The sequence below is a fragment of the Bubalus bubalis genome, chromosome 2 (genome assembly GCF_019923935.1).
Source record: "Bubalus bubalis isolate 160015118507 breed Murrah chromosome 2, NDDB_SH_1, whole genome shotgun sequence".
Taxonomy (NCBI): Eukaryota; Metazoa; Chordata; class Mammalia; order Artiodactyla; family Bovidae; genus Bubalus; species Bubalus bubalis.
In genome coordinates this window covers 21278879-21298306 of record NC_059158.1, presented here as the reverse complement: position 1 = coordinate 21298306, position 19428 = coordinate 21278879, and the positions used below count along the sequence as shown (strand labels likewise).

At 41.6% G+C, this 19428-nt stretch overlaps 1 long non-coding RNA gene and 5 other non-coding genes across 6 annotated transcripts; 3 read left to right on the top strand and 3 right to left on the bottom strand.

Annotated features, from left to right (window-relative positions):
- Positions 1–5439: 5439 nt before the first annotated feature.
- On the bottom strand, positions 5440–5527 carry TRNAR-UCU. Its single transcript is given in 2 exon segments — positions 5440–5475; positions 5491–5527. It is a non-coding gene; the product is annotated as a tRNA-Arg (tRNA).
- Positions 5528–5578: 51 nt separating this feature from the next.
- On the bottom strand, positions 5579–7329 carry LOC123332270. The gene is made up of 2 exons (XR_006549110.2): positions 7001–7329; positions 5579–6116 (listed from the first exon to the last, which is right to left on the bottom strand). It is a non-coding gene; the product is annotated as an uncharacterized LOC123332270 (long non-coding RNA).
- A 2007-nt stretch (positions 7330–9336) lies between these two features.
- TRNAS-AGA lies at positions 9337–9418 on the top strand. The gene has a single exon. It is a non-coding gene; the product is annotated as a tRNA-Ser (tRNA).
- Positions 9419–12757: 3339 nt separating this feature from the next.
- On the top strand, positions 12758–12829 carry TRNAQ-CUG. Its single transcript has one exon. It is a non-coding gene; the product is annotated as a tRNA-Gln (tRNA).
- A 2100-nt stretch (positions 12830–14929) lies between these two features.
- TRNAS-UGA lies at positions 14930–15011 on the bottom strand. The gene has a single exon. It is a non-coding gene; the product is annotated as a tRNA-Ser (tRNA).
- A 3054-nt stretch (positions 15012–18065) lies between these two features.
- Positions 18066–18147, top strand: TRNAS-AGA. Its single transcript has one exon. It is a non-coding gene; the product is annotated as a tRNA-Ser (tRNA).
- Positions 18148–19428: the final 1281 nt, after the last annotated feature.

Here is a 19428-nt window from a genome sequence, read left to right as displayed (position 1 = left end):
TTTCTGCCTGCAGGTCACTTCAGAAGAGCTACATTCCTAGACCGGAGGCCATACCTCATTCAAGGAAGCCCTCACTACAAGGCTGTCTTCTGAGTTCAAGTAATTACACTCTCTTCATGCCTCTTCAGGTACAGAAGTAATAATACCCCTACTGCTGCTTGTCCTGGAGAACGACACTCTCCTTGGTGTTTTTTCTCTAGCTGAACACATTTTTTAGTAGAAAGTTTATTGTGAAATATATGTCTTATGCACTTTAATTCTTCAGATTATCTTGTCTGGATGCCACCAAAATTAACATTTTAAATGTTTCATTCTTGGATTTGGAGAACTTTATTTTCCTAAATAATAAGTATAACTCCTATTATTGATTAATTGATTTAGACATTATATACTTATTTTCCATTTGTTAAATAATTAACTGCTTTATGCCACTACCACCCACTATTTCTTATCCTCCCAAAATACTTATGCTTTACCTTTTGTTTAATTCAGTGTTTATGTCATTTTTCTATGAAAGTCTTATACACAGCATTGTTGTGAGCTATGATTCTGTTTTCATTCTTTACTGGATGCTTATAATTGCCTAAAAAGGCAAGCTTTAAAAAGAAAATTTTTAATGTGCCTAAGTCCCTTCATATGTATTGATAATTGCTAATTCTTCCTTAACTTCCAAATATCTTTCAGTGGAACTTTCCATGAGATCAATCAAATCAGATAATAAATCAGCTCAAATATTTTTTATTGAGGATATTTTTCCAGTTGACTTCTACATGCTTATAGTCTGAATTGGTTGCTCTATAGACCTGCTACACTGCCGTCATCTGAATCTTCCCTTGCTAATCTGTTCATAATCTATTTTTTGTTCATTTATTTGCTCCACTGTTTCAGTGGAAAGTATTCTCAAGGTTTTTGGTTTTTAGGTTATAAAAATAACTCAGAGTCTGAGGTAATGGTGAGAAGAGCCCTCAGTATGCTTATATGTTAAGTTAGACTATACCAAATTACACCAGTTGCCTCACATATATTCTTAGCATTTTTACCTTTTGTTTTTGAACACCAGTTTTTTTGTTTTTTGTTTTTCGTTTTTTTTTTTTTCAGTCCTGCCATGAGGGTAAAGCCCTAACTGTCAGAGATCTGAGAGTTAGGTGAGGAAAAAGAGCTCAGCCTTTAGCATTCCCTTACATCCAGATACAGAACAGATCCTCTCCTGTTCTCTTTAAGGTACTCAGATCCTCATCTGTAATAGTCTAATCCCATTCTTTATTTTCTTTGTAGAATAAATCTCCAGATTTTTTCCTGGGTGGTAGAAGGGCAAACACTCAGTATAAGTGCAGAGAATTTAGGGCTCTAACTCTTTCTCAAATTTTAAACAATCTGCTTTTCGTTTCCCTTTAGCCTCCAATACACAGTGCTCTCAGTTCCTGAGCTTTTTAAAGAAACTTTGGTATTAATCAGATTGTTTCTGTGAAGTCTGTTATGATTTGTCTACCTATTTTTCAGTTTTAGTGTTTCTTACCTTCCACTTCTTTTGTGTTCTCATATTTGAGCTTAAAAAAAATCTTTTTACTGTAGTTTTAGTGAGTTTTCAGGGGACGTACAATAAAAATTATAATTTCTATCTCAACAATATCTTAATTTAATATGGATGAAAATTTTTATAGAAATTCCTTGTAATTTCTAACCCACCTAAAAATTTTAAGTTGAACCAAATCAAGCTAGCTTTAAGTCATTTTAAAATTTGATGGCTATTGGAAAGCATTTGTTGTTGTTCAGTCTCTGAGTTGTGTCCACCTCTTTGTGACCCTGTAGACTGTGCCATACCAGGCTCCTCTGTCCTCCATTGTCTTTGGCAGTTTGCTCAAATTCATGTCCATTGAATTGGTGATGCTACCTACTGCTGCCCCTTCTTCTTTTGCCTTCAATCTTTCCTAGAATCAGGGTCTTTTCCAATGAGTTGGCTCTTTGCACCAGGTGGCCAAAGTATTGGAGTTTCATCTCCAGCATCAGTCCTTTCAATGAATCCTTGGGGTGGATTTCCTTCAGGATTGACTGGTTTGATCTCTTTTGCAGTCCAAGGGACTCTCAAGAGTCTCCTTCAGCACCACAGTTTGAAAGCATCAGTTCTTCATTGTTCAGCCTTCTTTATGATCCAGCTCTCACATCTGTACATGACTACTGGAAAAATCATAGCTTTGACAAGATGGACCTTTGTCAGCAAGGCGGTGCCTCTGCTCTTTAATACCCTCTGTGTGTCATAGCTTTCCTTCCAAGGAGCAAGCATACTGACTTATAAGCATAGTCTGCAAACCACTACATATTGTTTCAAGTGATCTTACTTTACCAGTGGGCCCATGCCAAGGGGAGGTTTAAAATAAAATTATTCAATACACTATTTGTTGATAAAAGATTTCTGATGCAAATTTCCAAAGCACCGATAAAACTGACCTTAACTAAGAGAAACATCTGACAGCAGAAATAGACTCTCCTGGAATCCATACAATAGAGTTCCAATAGAGTGATTCAAAATTAGCTGAAATTAATATAGACAAAGGAAATGAAACATAAAATTAAGAACTTTTGACTCATTAAAAAAAAAAAAAACCTGACAATAGGGAAAGGAAACAGAAACTTTAAAACAAATCTTTTAAAAGTAATTTAAGAATAGTGGATGCATTTTAAAACAAATTAGGAAAAAGAAAATTAATAAACTGGTAAGATGAAAATGGATGTGAGAGTTGGACTATAAAGAAAGCTAAGCACCAAAGAATTGATGCTTTTGAACTGTGGTGTTGGAGAGGACTCTTAAGAGTCCCTTTAACTGCAAGGAGATCAAACCAGTCAATCCTAAAGGAAATCAGTCCTGAATATTCATTGAAAAGACTGATGCTGAAGCTGAAACTCCAATAGTTTGGCCACCTTATGCAAAGAACTGACCCATTGGAAAAGACCCTAATGCTGCGAAAGATTAAAGACAAGAGGAGAAGGAGACGACAGAGGATGAGATGGTTGGATGGCATCACCGACTTGATGGACGTGAGTTTGAGCAAGCTCTGGGAGTTAGTGATGGCCAGGGAAGCCTGGCGTGCCACAGTCCATGGGGTCGCAAAGAGTCAGACATGACTGAGCAACTGAACTGAAGATGAAAATATCCAGAATAAAAATGTTATAAAAGGAAAACACAATCAAGAAGTTGAGAAAGTATAACACATTGACTTAATAAAGCCAAGAAGCAAGGAGAGAAAAGATTGAAAAGAAGCAATATTTGAAAAAATAATGACTGTAAATTGATCTGAACATTCAAAAAGCCCTACTACATCCAAACTGGATAAATACAAAGAAAACCACATTTAGGCACATTTAGGCATATCTGGAAGCTAGCCTCCAAAATGTCCCTCCAGTGATCCCTGTGGGGATTTGATGCTTGGGGAATCAGTACAAATGATGCTTTCTGGCTACTACTGTTGTGGTGAGTAATAAACCGTCTTTTGTCTCTCATCCAGAAGTCTCATGTCTTCTGCCAGTATCTATGAAATTGTAGTAGGCTATTTCTTAGCTTAGAGTAATTACCATTTCTTTTTAGTAGTTTGAATAATTAAGTTCTAGTCTTAGCAAATTTGATGATTGAAATACAGTATTGTTGTCTATATTGTTCATTTGTTTTTAAAATAAAATTGAAATGGTCATTTCACTTTATATAGGAAACTGATTTTTTTTTTTGTAGTGTTTTGACCATTTGGTTTATGGATGATGGACCAGAAAATAGAACCAAAGATACCCACTTTTTGGTTACCTCCATAGGTTTTTTTTTTTTTTTGGTCAGTGACAATCCATTATTCCAGATGGGGAGTTGGGCAAAGCCATTTAAAATTTTTTTATTAAATGTTTTTTAGGCAAAGCCATTTCCCTCCTCTTTAGTTCTTGTTCTCAAAGATTAACTTCCTCCTTTTTCTATCCTCCCAAAGAAGCTCCTTCTTTGTCAAGCAATTTTTAGTGACAACTTGTTTCAACATTTTTGATACTGTCCTTAAGTCTGTGCAGATCTTATATCCCTTGGTATTCTGGATTATTATTAATTTTTAAGTAATTAGGGTCTGAACTTATGATCCTTCATCAAAGATTTTGTTCACATCCAAGACCAGAGCCAGTTTTAGTCTCCTTCCTTGTGACCAGGTGCTGAGTTAGCCATATTCGCCCCTTAGCTTTCAAATACATAATTTTAGCCTATTTAATTTTCAGTTAATTCACATTGCTCTGAAGTAAAAATTCTTAGAAACAAAACACTGTTACCAGTGAGAAGGTAAGGTTTTAAGTGGGATTCTGCAAATAGAGTATACTAATACTTTAAGCATGCTAAGGAAAAAGAAACAATTTCTCTCCAAGTGATAAGATGTTGTGGTGAAACTAGCCCAAGGTTCCAGAGCCCAGGGCAACTGTGCCTTGTCCAAACTGAGGAGATGCTGACTGAACTCGTGCAGGACCCATCATTAACCCTTTCTCGATTTCCCTCTAAATTCTACATGGTGCTACTCTTCTCCAAGCGATTCCTAGCATTCTGTTCTTTCCCCAATTTTCTGCCACAGCAAGTGCAGACATTGTGTTGCCATCCAGGTATGGAAGCCAGGACCATATAACTTCCTCAGCTGAGTTCACATCCATTTAACTTATATTTTTCTCCCAGGAAAGGATCACCAGCCTCTTCTGTGAATCAGTTACTTTTACATATAATTTTGATTTGCAAAGGAATTAAGTGACAGAAGTGACATAAGATAGTTATGGCTTAAAACATAGGCATTATTAGAACCCACTCTCACAAACTGAGCAAAGCATTCAAGCAATTGTTTTTCTCATTGTGACAGATCACATTCCTTATGAATGCCCCCCTCTGTGACTATTTATCTTTGGACGCCAGGAATGACCCACGCACCTGTCTGTTTCTACTTCTGCCTTACTACTGCATTCTCATTAACATCAGTATAACCTGTCTATCCTTTGATCCATTTGTGGTCGCTTAAAAATTCTTATTCAGAAGTGCTGGGCTCTAGTAACAGCTCTACTTACAATATGTAGCCACTCCCAGGGAAGAGAAAGACACTTTGAACTTTGAGAGTGACAGAATCTACTTTGCCTCCCACAGGATTTCATGTATAATTTAAGCCCCCAACAATTATCTGTGATATCTGGCTTTATGAGTCTTCTTTTCCTCCTGCTATCGTATATATACGCACACAAAAGATGGGTAGGGATATATAATTTGGTCATCAAATCACTGTTGACATGTGTGGGAGTGCTTATGAAGGAGCTCCTGAAATGCAAGCTACAGAAAGTAGGAATCAACTGCAGTGAGTAATGTAAGCACCTGGAATTCACAGACTGCGTCCAATTCATAGAACAATGCACCAGTGGGTGGCAAGGTTATCCGCTTGGTGACAAAAACACTCGCGACTCTGGCGGGACTCGAACCCGCAACCTTTGAATGCCTCACTGCTGCGCTAGAAGTCCAATGCGCTATCCATTGCGCCACAGAGCCCGGCGGTTTTTGATGGTTGGCTGGATCCCAAACACTGTTGGTGATTTATTTGGTTATCAGTAAATACAATTTGTGGAGATTTATTGTGTTTCAGTGGAGAAGGAAATGGCAACCCACTCCAGTGTTCTTGCCTGGAGGATCCCAGGGACAGGGGAGCCTGGTGGGCTGCCGTCTCTGGGATCGCACAGAGTCGGACACGACTGAAGCGACTTAGCAGCAGCAGCAGCAGCAGCATTGTGTTTCAGTCACTGTGAAAGTTCAAGAAACATAAAAACAAGACAATGTAAGGGACATCAATGCACAACATGGGGGGGATTTCTGAGCCTTTCCGTGACTGCTGTCATTCGTTTTCACGAAGTAAGGAATAGTTTGTTCAAGACTCAAAAAAACATCTCATTTCATCTGGTCTCTCCAAGCTCAGGCTCGGGACCGTTGGCTTTGCAAAAATGGAATTTGAGGAACTTCCAGCAAAATGGCGTTGGGATATATTTTAAATCCATGGCGGGGCCCCACTACTCTCTTTCCTCTTGCTCACTTCTGGAGTTCTCTCTTGATCCGGGGGCCCTTCTTGTTCATCTTTGTGTTCTTTCTGAAAAAGAAGAGTTCGTTTTTTTGTCAATGGGCTCATGGAGCAACGAGATCGCATTGTTGCCCTCTCTCTCGAAGGAAAAGGCTACAGTTTTTAAAAGAGTCCAGGAAGCTTTGGAAAGATCTCAGGTTTTCTAACTCGGGAATTTTCTTTTGATGACTCTTTGGGTTGAGATGCAAAAGACGGCTGTTTCTTCGCTGCCGCTTTTCTGTGAGACTGTATGGTCCAGTCGCAGTGGCTCCCTCAGTGACCATCGGTCAATAAGCGGCTTGAAGTCTTTGCGGACAGAAAGGGATGCGAACAGTGGAGGTCACTGAGTGCGGGAGAGGCCAAGGTTTGTTGACGAGGAGCAGGAGGGTAGTTGTGACTTGAGAAATCGGAGGAGAGTTGTGGAAGGAAGAGAAGAAATCTCAGGTCATCCCTACCAAGGGAAGACAGAGCAATATGATAGAAAAAATATGACCCGCTCTTTCACGGGGAGACTAGAACATGAGCCAGGAGCTTGAAGATCACTCAAGCTCTCTACACACTAGTGAGTAACAAAGAATGCGGGAAAGGAGCTTCTCCCGGCCCTCAAACTCTCAACTCCACATAATATCAGAAATGAAAATAATTTATTCTGAAAATTACAAGATAAAACGCGAACTCTGAACCGACTGTCAGCAAAAACGCAAAGCAGAAAGGACGTGTTAGACAAAAGCTGAAGTTTGAGTTGAGTGAGAAAGTCCTTGTAGCCCTAGAGCCTAGGAGCCTGGGTATTGAGAGCCTGTGCGTTCACACCCGCAGCCCACCCTCCCCCGCTAGCCCCTCGCTCTATCCCCTCCTCCGGGCCGCGGGTGCTCACCCCGCTCTCGCCTCCTCCCAGGACCTGGCAGCGCATCTACCTTTCTCTTAGCGCCACAGCGGAACTTCCGGCAACCTAGAGACTAGGGAAGTGATAGGTAGATCTGACCAAGTTTCTTTATTCATTCTTCTCCAGCCTCACGTCTTTGAAGGCGTGTCGGTTCGAGTCCAAGTTTTGGGAGCTGCGGAAAAGGAGGGCCGGAGGTGAGCGGCATCTCCAGGGCAGCCTCAGAGTTGGAAACGCTAGTGCGAGAAGGACCCGGAATGAAGGCATCGAAAGCATCGGACGCTAAGTAGGGATTGACTTTGATGAGAGTACCCTGGGTTGCCCTTCCCCTGACCCAAAGGACTATTCGATACGTTGCTCGAGGGGGAATACCGGTTGAAAAGGAGAATCCCGGGACTGTCTCCTAGTCGCTCAGAAAAATCTCACCTCTCTGCTCTTTAGTAAAGGAGGCGAGAACGTTCCAGAGGCCCTCTTCGAATGAGGGAAGCCCGCGGCTACTTTTGCTTTTCATAACGAAAAGTTGTAATATTTAAAAAGCATTTTAGGAACCCTCAGGATAGAAGTCTTACCCCCCAAATATTCCTCCAGGAACAAGCAGAGTATGAAGTTTTAAAACAGATTTGGCAATCTCTTAAAGAAAATGGTTGGGAATTTTCCAGATTGCCAAAGGAAAAACACATGAGAAATGCTCTGAATCTGTGAGCAATGTGAATTTGCTTTTCCTGACCACATTTCGTCCATTTGTCAGGCATGGCTTAGTTGATCTTTTCTAGATATAGATACAAGTAAATTATGTGATCTTCAGTTAGATCTATCCCCGTCCCCCCAACCCCCCGCCCCCCACCCCCCGCCCCCCGCCATAAGACTTTCTCAGTGATAGACGAATTGAATAGAACTCTATTTAAAGAATACTTTTGTTACTTCTGGTTAAATATTATGTATTAAATCCAAGCAATTAGCAACTTTTTCAAGATGCATCCTATTCATCCGCTCACACCTCTTACCTATGAACAGTTTGTTGGCCACAAAATGGGGGCCTGTCTATCTATGCATCTTAGGATCTGGTATCTACGTTTAACCATTCTATCCTGAAACATTTCTGTAGAACGTCTGGAGATTCTGCTGAAGGAACAGCAAGTTACAAACATAAAAGGAGAATGGGAAACATGCAATGTTGGTTTAATTTAGAGGAAATGAGCCTTTGCATTGCCTCCCCCAAACTGAACCACATAATCCATTTTCTAGAAAGCAGTTAGGACCTCACACACTCAAAAAAAAAAAAGAAAGAAAGAAAGAAAAGAAAAAAGAAATTCATGGACAAACTATAGCTCTTTTTAACCCATCTGGAAAGTGAAAGCGCATTCGCTTCTGTAAATACATTGCCAAACACAATACTTTGAGCCTAAGTTAGGAACCGACGGACAGCGAGTGAGGGGATCCAGAGGTTTTCAACCTCGTTTTTCTCTCCTTCCACCTTAGACACAAATCAGAGGGAATATTCCCTTCCCTGAAACCCGTTGAGCACAATATCATTCATCGAGGAGGCTGTAAGTTCAAGCAGAAGTGTTGGTCCCACTCACGCCTAAAAGGATTAGTTTGATTTCAACTCGCTGCTGAGTAAATTTGGTTCGATTTCGGAGACCCCAGCCCCCGGCACGAACCCAACTCATCCCCGAGGGAGGCAGGCCCTAGCTGATGATGACCTGAACTTTGTTGAAAACAAAGATACTTGTATAGATTTTATTGTTCAGTCGCCCAGTTGTGTCCGACTCTTTGTGACCCCATGGACTGCAGCACACCAGACTTCCCTGTCCATCACCAACTCCCAGAGCTTGCTCAAACTCATGTACATCGAGTTGTTGATGTTATCCAACCATCTCACCCTCTGTAGTCCCCTTCTTCGGCTTCCAATCTTTCCCAGCATCAGGGTCTTTTCCAATGAGTCAGTTCTTCACATCAGGTGGCCGAAGTATTGGAGCTTCAGCTTCAGCATCAGCCCTTCCAACGAATATTCAGGGTTGATTTCCTTTAGGATTGTCTTCTCCAGCGCTCTTATCGCAGTGCTCCTAAATGTCGGAGGCTGCTGGAGAGTTTGACCTCCCTCGCCAAGCTTTCCTTTGGAGTAAGAAATGGCAACCCACTTCAGTGTTCTTGCCTGGGAAATCCCATGGACACCGAAGCCTGGTGGGCTACAATCTATGGGGTTGCAAAGAGTCGAACACGATTGAACGACTGGGCACACACGCACACCCCTAAGCTTTCATTCATCTGAGGGTTTTTGCCCAACTCACTGCACACGCTTGTCTACAAAAGTCTTGTCTTTATGTCTACCAGGTATCTTCTTATAATGAAAAACTTCTTTCTATACATGTAGTCGTGGCCGAGTGGTTAAGGCGATGGACTAGAAATCCATTGGGGTCTCCCCGCGCAGGTTCGAATCCTGCCGACTACGGCGGAAATTTTAACCTATGTAGTGCTATAGGGTCGCTAAGAGCTGACTCTGACACGACTGAGCGACTTCATTTTCACTTTTCACTTTCATGCATTGGAGAAGGAAATGGCAACCCACTCCAGTGTTCTTGCCTGGAGAATCCCAGGGACGGGGGAGCCTGGTGGGCTGCCGTCTCTGGGGTCTCACGGAGTCGGACACGACTGAAGCGACGCAGCAGCAGCGGCAGCAGTGCTGCGGGAAAAAGCAAAGCTAGTTCTGATTACATTCTCAGGAAGTTTACCCACTCCAGTATTCTTGCCTAGAGAATCCCATGGACGGAGAAGCCTGGTAGGCTACAGTCCATGGGGTCGCAAAGAGTCGGACACGACTGAGCGACTTCACTTTCACTTTCTAGTAATTCCCCAACCCGATCGTTATACAAGGCTCAAGGGTGTCTTCAGTTTTCCCTTCCCAAAGGGACACTTGGGTGAAATGTTAAATCACTTACACATTTTATTAAAATATTTGCCACAGAGTAAAATTGGCTTTTCGAAATTATATGAGTTTATTCGTGTAACCACTACCATAATCAGGATACAGCAAAGTCCCATCAATCCATAAACCTCCCCATGTAATCACTTTATAGTCATCTCCTAATTCTATACATAGCAGTTGACAACCAGATATGTTTTCTGCTCCCTTGTTTGACTTTTTTGAGAATGTTGTAGAAATTGAATCATACAGAATGTAACCTTTTAAGATTAGCTTCTTTCACATGAGATAGAACATGCCTTAAGATTTATGCAAGTTGTTGCATGCATTAAAATTTTGCACCTTTTTGCAGTTGAATAGAATTTCATTGAGTGGATGTACCACAGTTTATTTCTTCTTCCATCCATTGAACCTGGTTATTCAAGGTTGTTTCCAGGTTTGGGCAATTGTGGGGGGTGGGGGGGAATGCTATTAACTTTAGCATATGCAAATTTTCATTTTTATTGGATAGATATTTCGATGCCTGCTTCCCCCCCTCCCCCATTTTCAAAATGCATTACTTTATTTTCCTCGTAAGGCAACCATACCTTTTAAACCTTGAGTATATAACAGACTCAATATTTCTTCAGAAAGCTCTAGGGTTTCCATGAACTTTCCTGGAGCTTATGGCCTCAGTAGTTATATTGCTTTGAAATAATAGCTTGTATCTAATCATGCTGTGTTTTTGGAGACTTGCTTTGTGGCCGGTAAAATGTCAAGATAGAGATAATTTCATGTGTGTTTGGAAAAAGTTTGAATCAGGAAGCTGATATGTGCACTGTTCTCTATATATGTATATTATATGGCTTGCACTACTTTATTTTATGGGGTTTTTTTTTATGTTTCTTTTAGCTTTTCAGAGAGGTATATTGTATAAAAATATACCACCAAGAATCCCACCATGGTCGTGATTTTTATCTTTCTCTTGATACTTCCATCAATTCCTGGAATTTCCCTCCATTTCTTAAATTTCCAGAAGCTAGACATTCTGGATAAAGCCATGATCTATGTAAGAATTATGACTTGGAGACTCCAGGTGCTACCACCAATTGAACAATTCCAACAAGAAAGGCCTAGGAAAAAATCTATTTAATTTATGCAAACTTTAGACTAGCCATTGAGACTTAAGAGAAATGCTGCTACTTAAGAGATAGTTCTATATGTTTCCTTCCTCAAAAGAAATGAGGAAAATGCAATTTAAATATAATTTATCTCATGGGAAACTCTGGGTAAAGATTAAGGATAAGCTGCAGTGCAGATTCTGATCTTCTTGTGCTTCAAAATGAGTCTGGCTCCATCCACTGGTGCTGACCAGAAGTCTAACTTCTGGCCTCCTCAAACCCAGGAGGAACCCAAACCCCATAACCTCTCTGAGAGAAGAGAGAAACCCAGAACTGGTTTGACTAGAATCTCAGCCTCAGGCGTGGGTGCAACTTTGCCTCTTAAGTTACCGCATTGGGGTTAATGAATTATGGAGCTTGAATTTAAAGATGTTGAGAGAAGTGGGCCCCCTTTGCAATTTTTTCGATCACAGTTAGCAGGAGAGCTCCATTCTGCTGCCTCCAGACGCGCGGGCAAGCACACCATCTTGCAAGGACCTCTGTGAACAAGAAATGAAGGGCAATGCTTGGTGACATTCTGGCTGCCATCGGAGGCCTGGCACTGAACTATCAGAATAGTCCTGAGCGCGGACCTGTGTTTTTCCCGGGTAGTCACAGCACCGCCTCATTTACGGGAGCAGGTGTCTTTCCGTTAAATTGAAGGTCATGCATTTGTAGAATAATGCCTACATACATCCACGGGGACAGTGGGTGACGGGAAGCAGCCAGCATCCCCGGAATTCCACCCGCACAAATTCCAAGGCTCATCTCGGCTAAAGTTCTGTTGAAATCTCGACAGAAATTTGCTGCTGGGCGGCCTCGGTGAACTTAGCCGAACGGAGGTAAGAGACTAGGAGAGATGAAAGGGGCTCTAGAGATTGCTTGCGAGACGCCAAGGGATCCACCGACCCCGCCCCAGAAACCTAGTCTTTAAGGAAGCGCGCTGGGTTTAAGAAAAAAAGGTGTCCGCAGAATAGTAGTAAGAAAAATCTTTAGTACAATTTGGCAGTCTTTACTGGACATTTTTCTCTTGATGAAGTAGAGTATGATGAGTCTTTGATCTTGAAATATTGAATCTCTGATTTGCTCACCAATCCCTACACTTGACAAAATTCAGACTTTTGTTTCAAGTGTACCTTTTCCACTTTCTCGAAAACATAACTTCTCTTGCAAGGTTTCTTCCGTGAATGTGCCAGAAATCAGCACATTAAAGCTTGCTTTCCTAGAGGCAATGGGCCTGGTAACTAAATAATCTATGTGAAGAAACATTAATTTATGGCCAAAACTGAGCAGAGGTACAGATAAACTATAAAATCTCAAAGGTTCAATTTTCCTGTCATATGAAGACTAAAAATACCTTGACGAGTTTTAAAGTATTACATCATACAATGAATATAACACGTTCAATCCAGTGCTGGTGATACAAGAAATGTTCAAAATACTCATTCTGTGTGTGTTTTGTTTTTGTTTTGTTTTTAAGAAGAAAGCAAGGACTAGAACCAAGTTTCTGAGTTAATGGCGGGGGCGGGAGCGGACACTCTTTGGGGTCTTGTATTTGGCCAAAAAAAAAAGGAGAAAAAAAATAAATAAAATTAAATCCCTCAGGATTTTTTTTTTCAAGTGTCGTGAGGGGATGTAGACTAAGTATTTTGATAGTTTAAACTAAATGGTTTTAGTAGAGTTACTGTGACACATCACTGACAGTTATGGCGGGATATGTGGCATGCATGGTTCCATGGTGTAATGGTTAGCACTCTGGACTCTGAATCCAGCGATCCGAGTTCAAGTCTCGGTGGAACCTCACAGCGTTTTGTCTCTTTATTTTTCCCTGAAAAATATTGTCCAACTATTGACGAAATCAATTTGGCCTATTTTATTTCTTGTAAGTCCAAACACATCGGCATTTGGGTGAGGAGGCAGAAGTGAAATCCCATTCTGGTTTAATGGAGTTCATTTTATAAGGAAGAAAAGGAGTATCAGAAGTAAGTACAAGTGCAAGACGACAAAAACCTTGCACTGTGCTGCGACTAGGGAAAAAAACTCTAATAAAAAGCAATAACGATTCTTTTAATAAAGTTTACTTTCAGTGCACACTAAAAGAATATTTGAAATTGCTCAATATTTCAAAAGTGGGAAGTAAATTAATCTAATAGTATTGGAGAATATATGAACAGCAAATTTCTTTTCTGCCCATGATCTCTACCTGCACAATTTCTGACTCCCTCCACCCTTCCACAGGGCCACTGAACCTAGAGTGAGAGAGAGAGAGAGGGAAACTAAAGGTGGAAAATCTTAAAGTAGGTGACTTTAAGTAAACAAGCACGCAATAGTCATTTTTAAAATATCTACAGATTTAACCTATTTCAGCTTAAAATGGGTGGGGAATCCATAATGACATTTTCATGGCCGTATTCATCTGCGCATTGGGCTATACACATAATACCAAACATCTCCTTTTATGAGATAAAATGATTGACTACTGCTATTTCCTTACTAATTACATTCTTGGTGTCAGTTTTCCTTCCCCGCGCCCCCCCCCCCCACCTTGTTCTTCTACTGTTTTGCAGTGGACTCGGGATTTTTTTTTTTTTAATATAGTATTTGTCTTGGATGAAGTTTGAGTTGTTTTGCTTTGTTTTCTTGGATTAGACATTTGCAGCCATTTCACATGAACTAGAGGCTGGGATGGAGAAGGAAATGGCAACCCACTCCAGTGTTCTTTCCTGGAGAATCCCAGGGACGGGGGAGCCTGGTGGCTGCCGTCTATGGGGTCACACAGAGTCCGACACGACTGAAGTGACTTAGCATAGCATAGAGGCTGGGAAGATTCCACCCCCACCCCTACATAGTCTTACTATGATACCAGGTTGTGTGGGAGATTTAAAAGCAAATTTTTTTTTCTTACAACGAACACATATGAAGATTCTGCACCCATATACTGATCTTATATAGTATCTGCTGCTTCTCAACATTAGCCCTTTGTGTAAAGCACTTATTCAAACATTCATGTCTAGGCTCTCCTTCATAATGAGTTCTGTGAAGTTCCTGCTTCGACGTGTAAAACACGCTCCTTTGTTCAAAACCAGAGTGCTGATTTTCTCTCTCACAGTGTGCCACTAACTTTAAGACACTATGCACCTATATTAATTTGTTTTTTTCTTCTTTTTTTGCAAATACTGTACAGAGAAAACACTACTTAACGGTCTCATTACATTCCTTTGACCTTCAAAGAATGTGGAATCTACTCTTTGTACTCCATTATCCATATAAACAGATCATTTTTACTTTGCTCAAAATTTTAGTTTGCTTTATTCTTTCTTCTATTTATAGATACATATTCCCAGATGAAAATGCAAAAGATGTCTACTCTGTAACTGTAAAGCTCTGTTTTTATTGCATATGTTGTTGCCATCACACAGTATATATACCAAATGGGAATATAAATATTACAGGGCTCATGCTTATAGTGCATCTTGCTTTACATGAACCCCAGCATTCCTTGAGTTGACCATAGTGACGAGTCAACAGTAGTTAATGAGTATGCTGCTGCTGCTAAGTCGCTTCAGTCGTGTCCGACTCTGTGCGACCCCACTGACAGCAGCCCACCAGGCTCCCCTGACTCTGGGATTCTCCAGGCAAGAACACTGGAGTGGGTTGCCATTTCCTTCTCCAATCCATGAAAGTGAAAAGTGAAAGTGAAGACGCTCAGTTGTGTCCGACTCTTCGCAACCCCATGGACTGCAGCCCACCAGGCTCCTCCATCCATGGGATTTTCCAGGCAAGAGTACTGGAGTGGGGTGCCATTGCCTTCTCCAGTTAATGAATATATCATGATGCTTTTAACAGCAAGACGGACAGCCAGTCTGAGTTGGTGTTAACTATGTAGAATGCCCACTAAAACCGTAGTCGACAGGATTCGAACCTGCGCGGGGAGCCCCCAATGGATTTCAAGTCCATCGCCTTAACCACTCGGCCACGACTACTGACTTACTTCTTCTCTTGTAGGCCAAAGTGAAAACTAGTTAGTGGCAAGTTCTGCAACAGTTGGTCTGATAACAAAAAGTTTCTTAGCCCTGTCCAGGTCTCTCCCTCGTGTATGAAAGAGAGCAAATCAAGAAGCAGCTGGTGATGTAATTCAATAAAAAGCTCCTAGACAAAGGACTGGATCTTCCTGGATGCTGGAGCTTGTCCACTAGCCGCTGACAATCGCGGACACGCACGATCACTCCTAATTCTCGGGAACCCGCAGAAGGGGAGCTTTGTCTTTAGAGTTAGTTCCAAACAACCTCCAGTCGCAAATACTAATGGGAGAAGGAACTCGAATAAAGGAAAAATGCGAGAATTGGAGGTGCAGGGTGGGGGTGGTCATCTGTATTTAATTTCAGGTTTAAAATCTAAATCAGGAATCTCTTCCATGGCATCAAACTGATTTGTGCTTCCAAAAGAACGATTAAAATCAGATTACCGCGACAATTTAGAGTGAGGGGTTGGGGGTGGGGGGTGGGGGGGACTGAGCAATTTCTGTTCTAACTAGAAAAGACAAGGTTCTGGATTCCTTTCTTTGAAGGTCACTTGTGTCATCCTAGTGAAGGCCGTGAGACAATTCCCAAACTACCTAAGCCTTCAGCCTCCGGAGCCTGGGGAAAAGGGAGGCACTCAGTACAGGTTTCCCAAGGATACGATTTCTGCCGGAGGACATTCTTGGTCCCTTTCAATGCAGAACAACGCAAAAATACATGAAAACGCGTAAATGTTAGGGAAAAAAATCCAGCTAAATTAATAAAGTTGACTCTTGAGTCAGAGACTATCTGCTTTATGAGAATGTGATAATGAAGGGGAGACTTGGCTCTGATTCCTTTTCATGGAAATGTTTTTCAGTAGCTCAGTCGTATCCAACTCTTTGCCACCCCATGGACTGCAGCACACCAGGCTTCCCTGTCCTTTACCATCTCGTGGAGCTTGCTCAAACTCATGTCCATTGAGTCAGTGATGCCATCCAACCAGTTCATGCTCTGTCGTCCCCTGCTCCTCCTGCCTTTAATCTTTCCCAGCATCACGGTCTTTTCTAATGAATCTGCTCTTCGCATCAGGTGGCCACAGTACTGGAGCTTCAGCTTCAGCGGCAGTCCTTCTAATGAATATTCAAGATTGATTTCCTTTAGGATTGACTGGTTTGATCTTGCAGTCCAAGGGAATCTCTTCAAAACCAAGGACTTTATCTCTGAGTTCTAGGAGTGAAGTGTTTCGCTGGGGCATAAACTAGTAGAGAGAATTTCAACTATGAAAAGAACATGATCACCATGACGGAGGTGGAATATACTTCGATGGGAGTTAAAAGAAACCATCTGTTTAAGATAATAAGAATTATATTCCCCTCACCATATTCTTGCAAATGTTATTTGGTCTTGCAACTAAGGCACTTGCTATATACATCCATTTAGGCTCATAAACGGTTTATAACCTTTAACACAGTAAATTTATTTTGAAGTTTATTGTCCTTGAATGGTCTAATCAAAGTATCGCCCCCAACCAGCAGAGTGTGCACCACTTGGGAACTTGTGAGAAATACAAATTCTTGGGCTTGGATTCAGATCTGCAGAATTAAAAAGTTGCTAGGAGTGGGGCAGGCAGGTAAGAGGAGATGCAGCAGTCTGTTTTAATAAAAAGCCCTCTAGGTGGTTCTGATGCCCATCGAAGTTTGAGAAGTACTCTCTTAGGGAAATAATCTTAACAAAGAGAAACATGTACTGCATAAAAATATTTATTTTTATTTCTCATTGTAATAGCAAAAAAAGGCATTAAAAAGATAACTGTTTAAATATTTTTGCTTTATCTGTGTAATTGATCATTACAATGTCAGTAAAACAAAATTTGGGAAGACTTTGTAATTATTCTGGGAAAATATTTATAATGTAATGTTCATTGACAAGAGCAGGATGAAATGAACATGACTTCAACTACGCACAATTTTTGCATATGAAATACTGAGAATAGAGAAGGAATACTTCAAAATATTGCTAGTGCTGGTTTCTGGGTTAATTTGTGCAGGATTACAAGTTAATTTTTTTGTTGTTGCCTTTTACAATGTAAAGTAATCATCCAGTTTTGTAAGCGAAAGGTATAACAATGTCTTTTACTAATTTATTTGTTATTTAGTGATGAGTGTATGTATCTCGTGGATCCCCATCAGAAGCTGACAGCAGGAAGCTGGTCTCTCAGAATGTCTTCTACTTGCTGCTGCTGCTAAGTCGCTTCAGTCGTGTCCGACTCTGTGCGACCCCATAAACGGCAGCCCACCAGGCTTCCCCATCCCTGGGATTCTCCAGGCAAGAACACTGGAGTGGGTTGCCATTTCCTTCACCAATGCATGAAAGTGAAAAGTGAAAGTGAAGTCGCTCAGATCAGATCAGATCAGTCGCTCAGTCGTGTCCGACTCTTTGCGACCCCATGAATCGCAGCACACCAGGCCTCCCTATCCATCACCAACTCCCGGAGTTCACTCAGACTCACGTCCATCGAGTCAGTGATGCCATCCAGCCATCTCATCCTCTGTCGTCCTCTTCTCTTCCTGCCCCCAATCCCTCCCAGCATCAGAGTCTTTTCCAATGAGTCAACTCTTCGCATGAGGTGGCCAAAGTACTGGAGTTTCAGCTTTAGCATCATTCCTTCCAAAGAAATCCCAGGGCTGATCTCCTTCAGAATGGACTGGTTGGATCTCCTTGCAGTCCAAGGGACTCTCAAGAGTCTTCTCCAACACCACAGTTCAAAAGCATCAATTCTTCGGCGCTCAGCCTTCTTCACAGGCGCCTTCTATCAGACTATCAGAATAAGGGGTCCTTCCAGACTGAGGAGGAAGTGTTACTTGCCAGTTTGCCACAGTAGCGAGATATTCGACTAAATGATGTCAAAGAGTAAGCAATTTCACTTAATACGAATACACTTTCTGGTAGAAAATTTCTTTGAAAAGAGCTTTATTCTGTACTGTTTAGTCATGTAAAGATACAGCTCAATTGCCAAGTAGTCAGCACAATTGTTAAGTAGTCGTGGCCGAGTGGTTAAGGCGATGGACTAGAAATCCATTGGGGTTTCCCCGCGCAGGTTCGAATCCTGCCGACTACGGTACCTTTCCCCAGGGAGAGGTTAATCCTATTGAGGCATAGCCAGTTGGGGAAGAATGCCCGTGCGTGTCTTAAAGTGAGAAGGCTTGTTCTCCAACCTGGCTCTTTATGGCTGCTGGGGAAAGGCATGAGCATTCGGATGGTGCCCCAAACAGCATGGGGGTCTTACTACTATTATTAACTTTAAGAAATTCTACCATACTCCTAATGGTGTTTTCTTTTCTCCCTAGGAGAGTCAGGGCTTTGGTGATGCCTTCCCTTTTCCTGTGATGAAAACCCTGCTTACAAGGCAGACAGACTTTCTTAAGGAAAAAAACTTGAAACGAGCGTTTCCTTGCTCAAAGAACCTCACCCTTATCAGGGGTCGTCTTCGTCCTTGTTCACGTACAAAAGGCAACTCCATGAAATCTTGGATGAAATGCAAGTGAAAGTTAAAGTTATGGTTGCTAAGTGGGGAATCCAAAATGGGTATTAATAAGCAAACCACTACACAACTAAAGAAATTAAGTAAAACCATTTCCTTGGTGATCCAACTAGATAAGGACGATGACATTGCATCTGGTGGACTTGTCCTGGGGCCCAAAAGCAGTGATGGGTATGCCTGTAGATGGATCTGCCAGTTGTACTTTTTTCTTACTCTTAACTTACTGAGTCCCCAGATAGTCTCTGGTGGGCAGTGATCATCCAGGTGGTGGGTCATACCTGGTGGGGTGGAAATAAAAAATAATCCATGAAGGAAAATATGGAAATAAATCAGCAAGTCTTGGTAATTTCTAATCCACTCCAGGCCTTGGTCATAGGGGAATCAGTGGCAGCTAAGCAGAACATTGTTGATCCCTGCATTATTGATGACAAATAAGCAAAAGTTCAGGGTCATCCATCAAGGTCAGGCTGAGTATTTAGGGTGAGATTGATTCTGGGGCTTTATTCCTGGAATCAAAGGCTGCACTTGTACCGTGGGGGTGCATTTTACCTCTGCATAATCAGGAGAAAAGAACCAGACCCAAGTTACATAAAATTTGCAGAGGAAAACTGGTTGTCACTTGAGGAAGAAGGAGCACACAGCTGATGAAGAGACCCTAGCACGAGGTATTTGCTTGATCTCCTTTACGTATGTAGTGGCAGGTCAGGAAGTCCTAGGTTCAGGTGTCAAGTTCCCTCCTGGTCCCATACCTGAAACCAGATAAACGGAGCTTGAAGTTATTTTTGTTTCAATTTGGTGAGGACCATCTCCTTCAAACTCTGTGTGGTCTCAATTCTGTACTTTTTCCTTCCTTTCCTG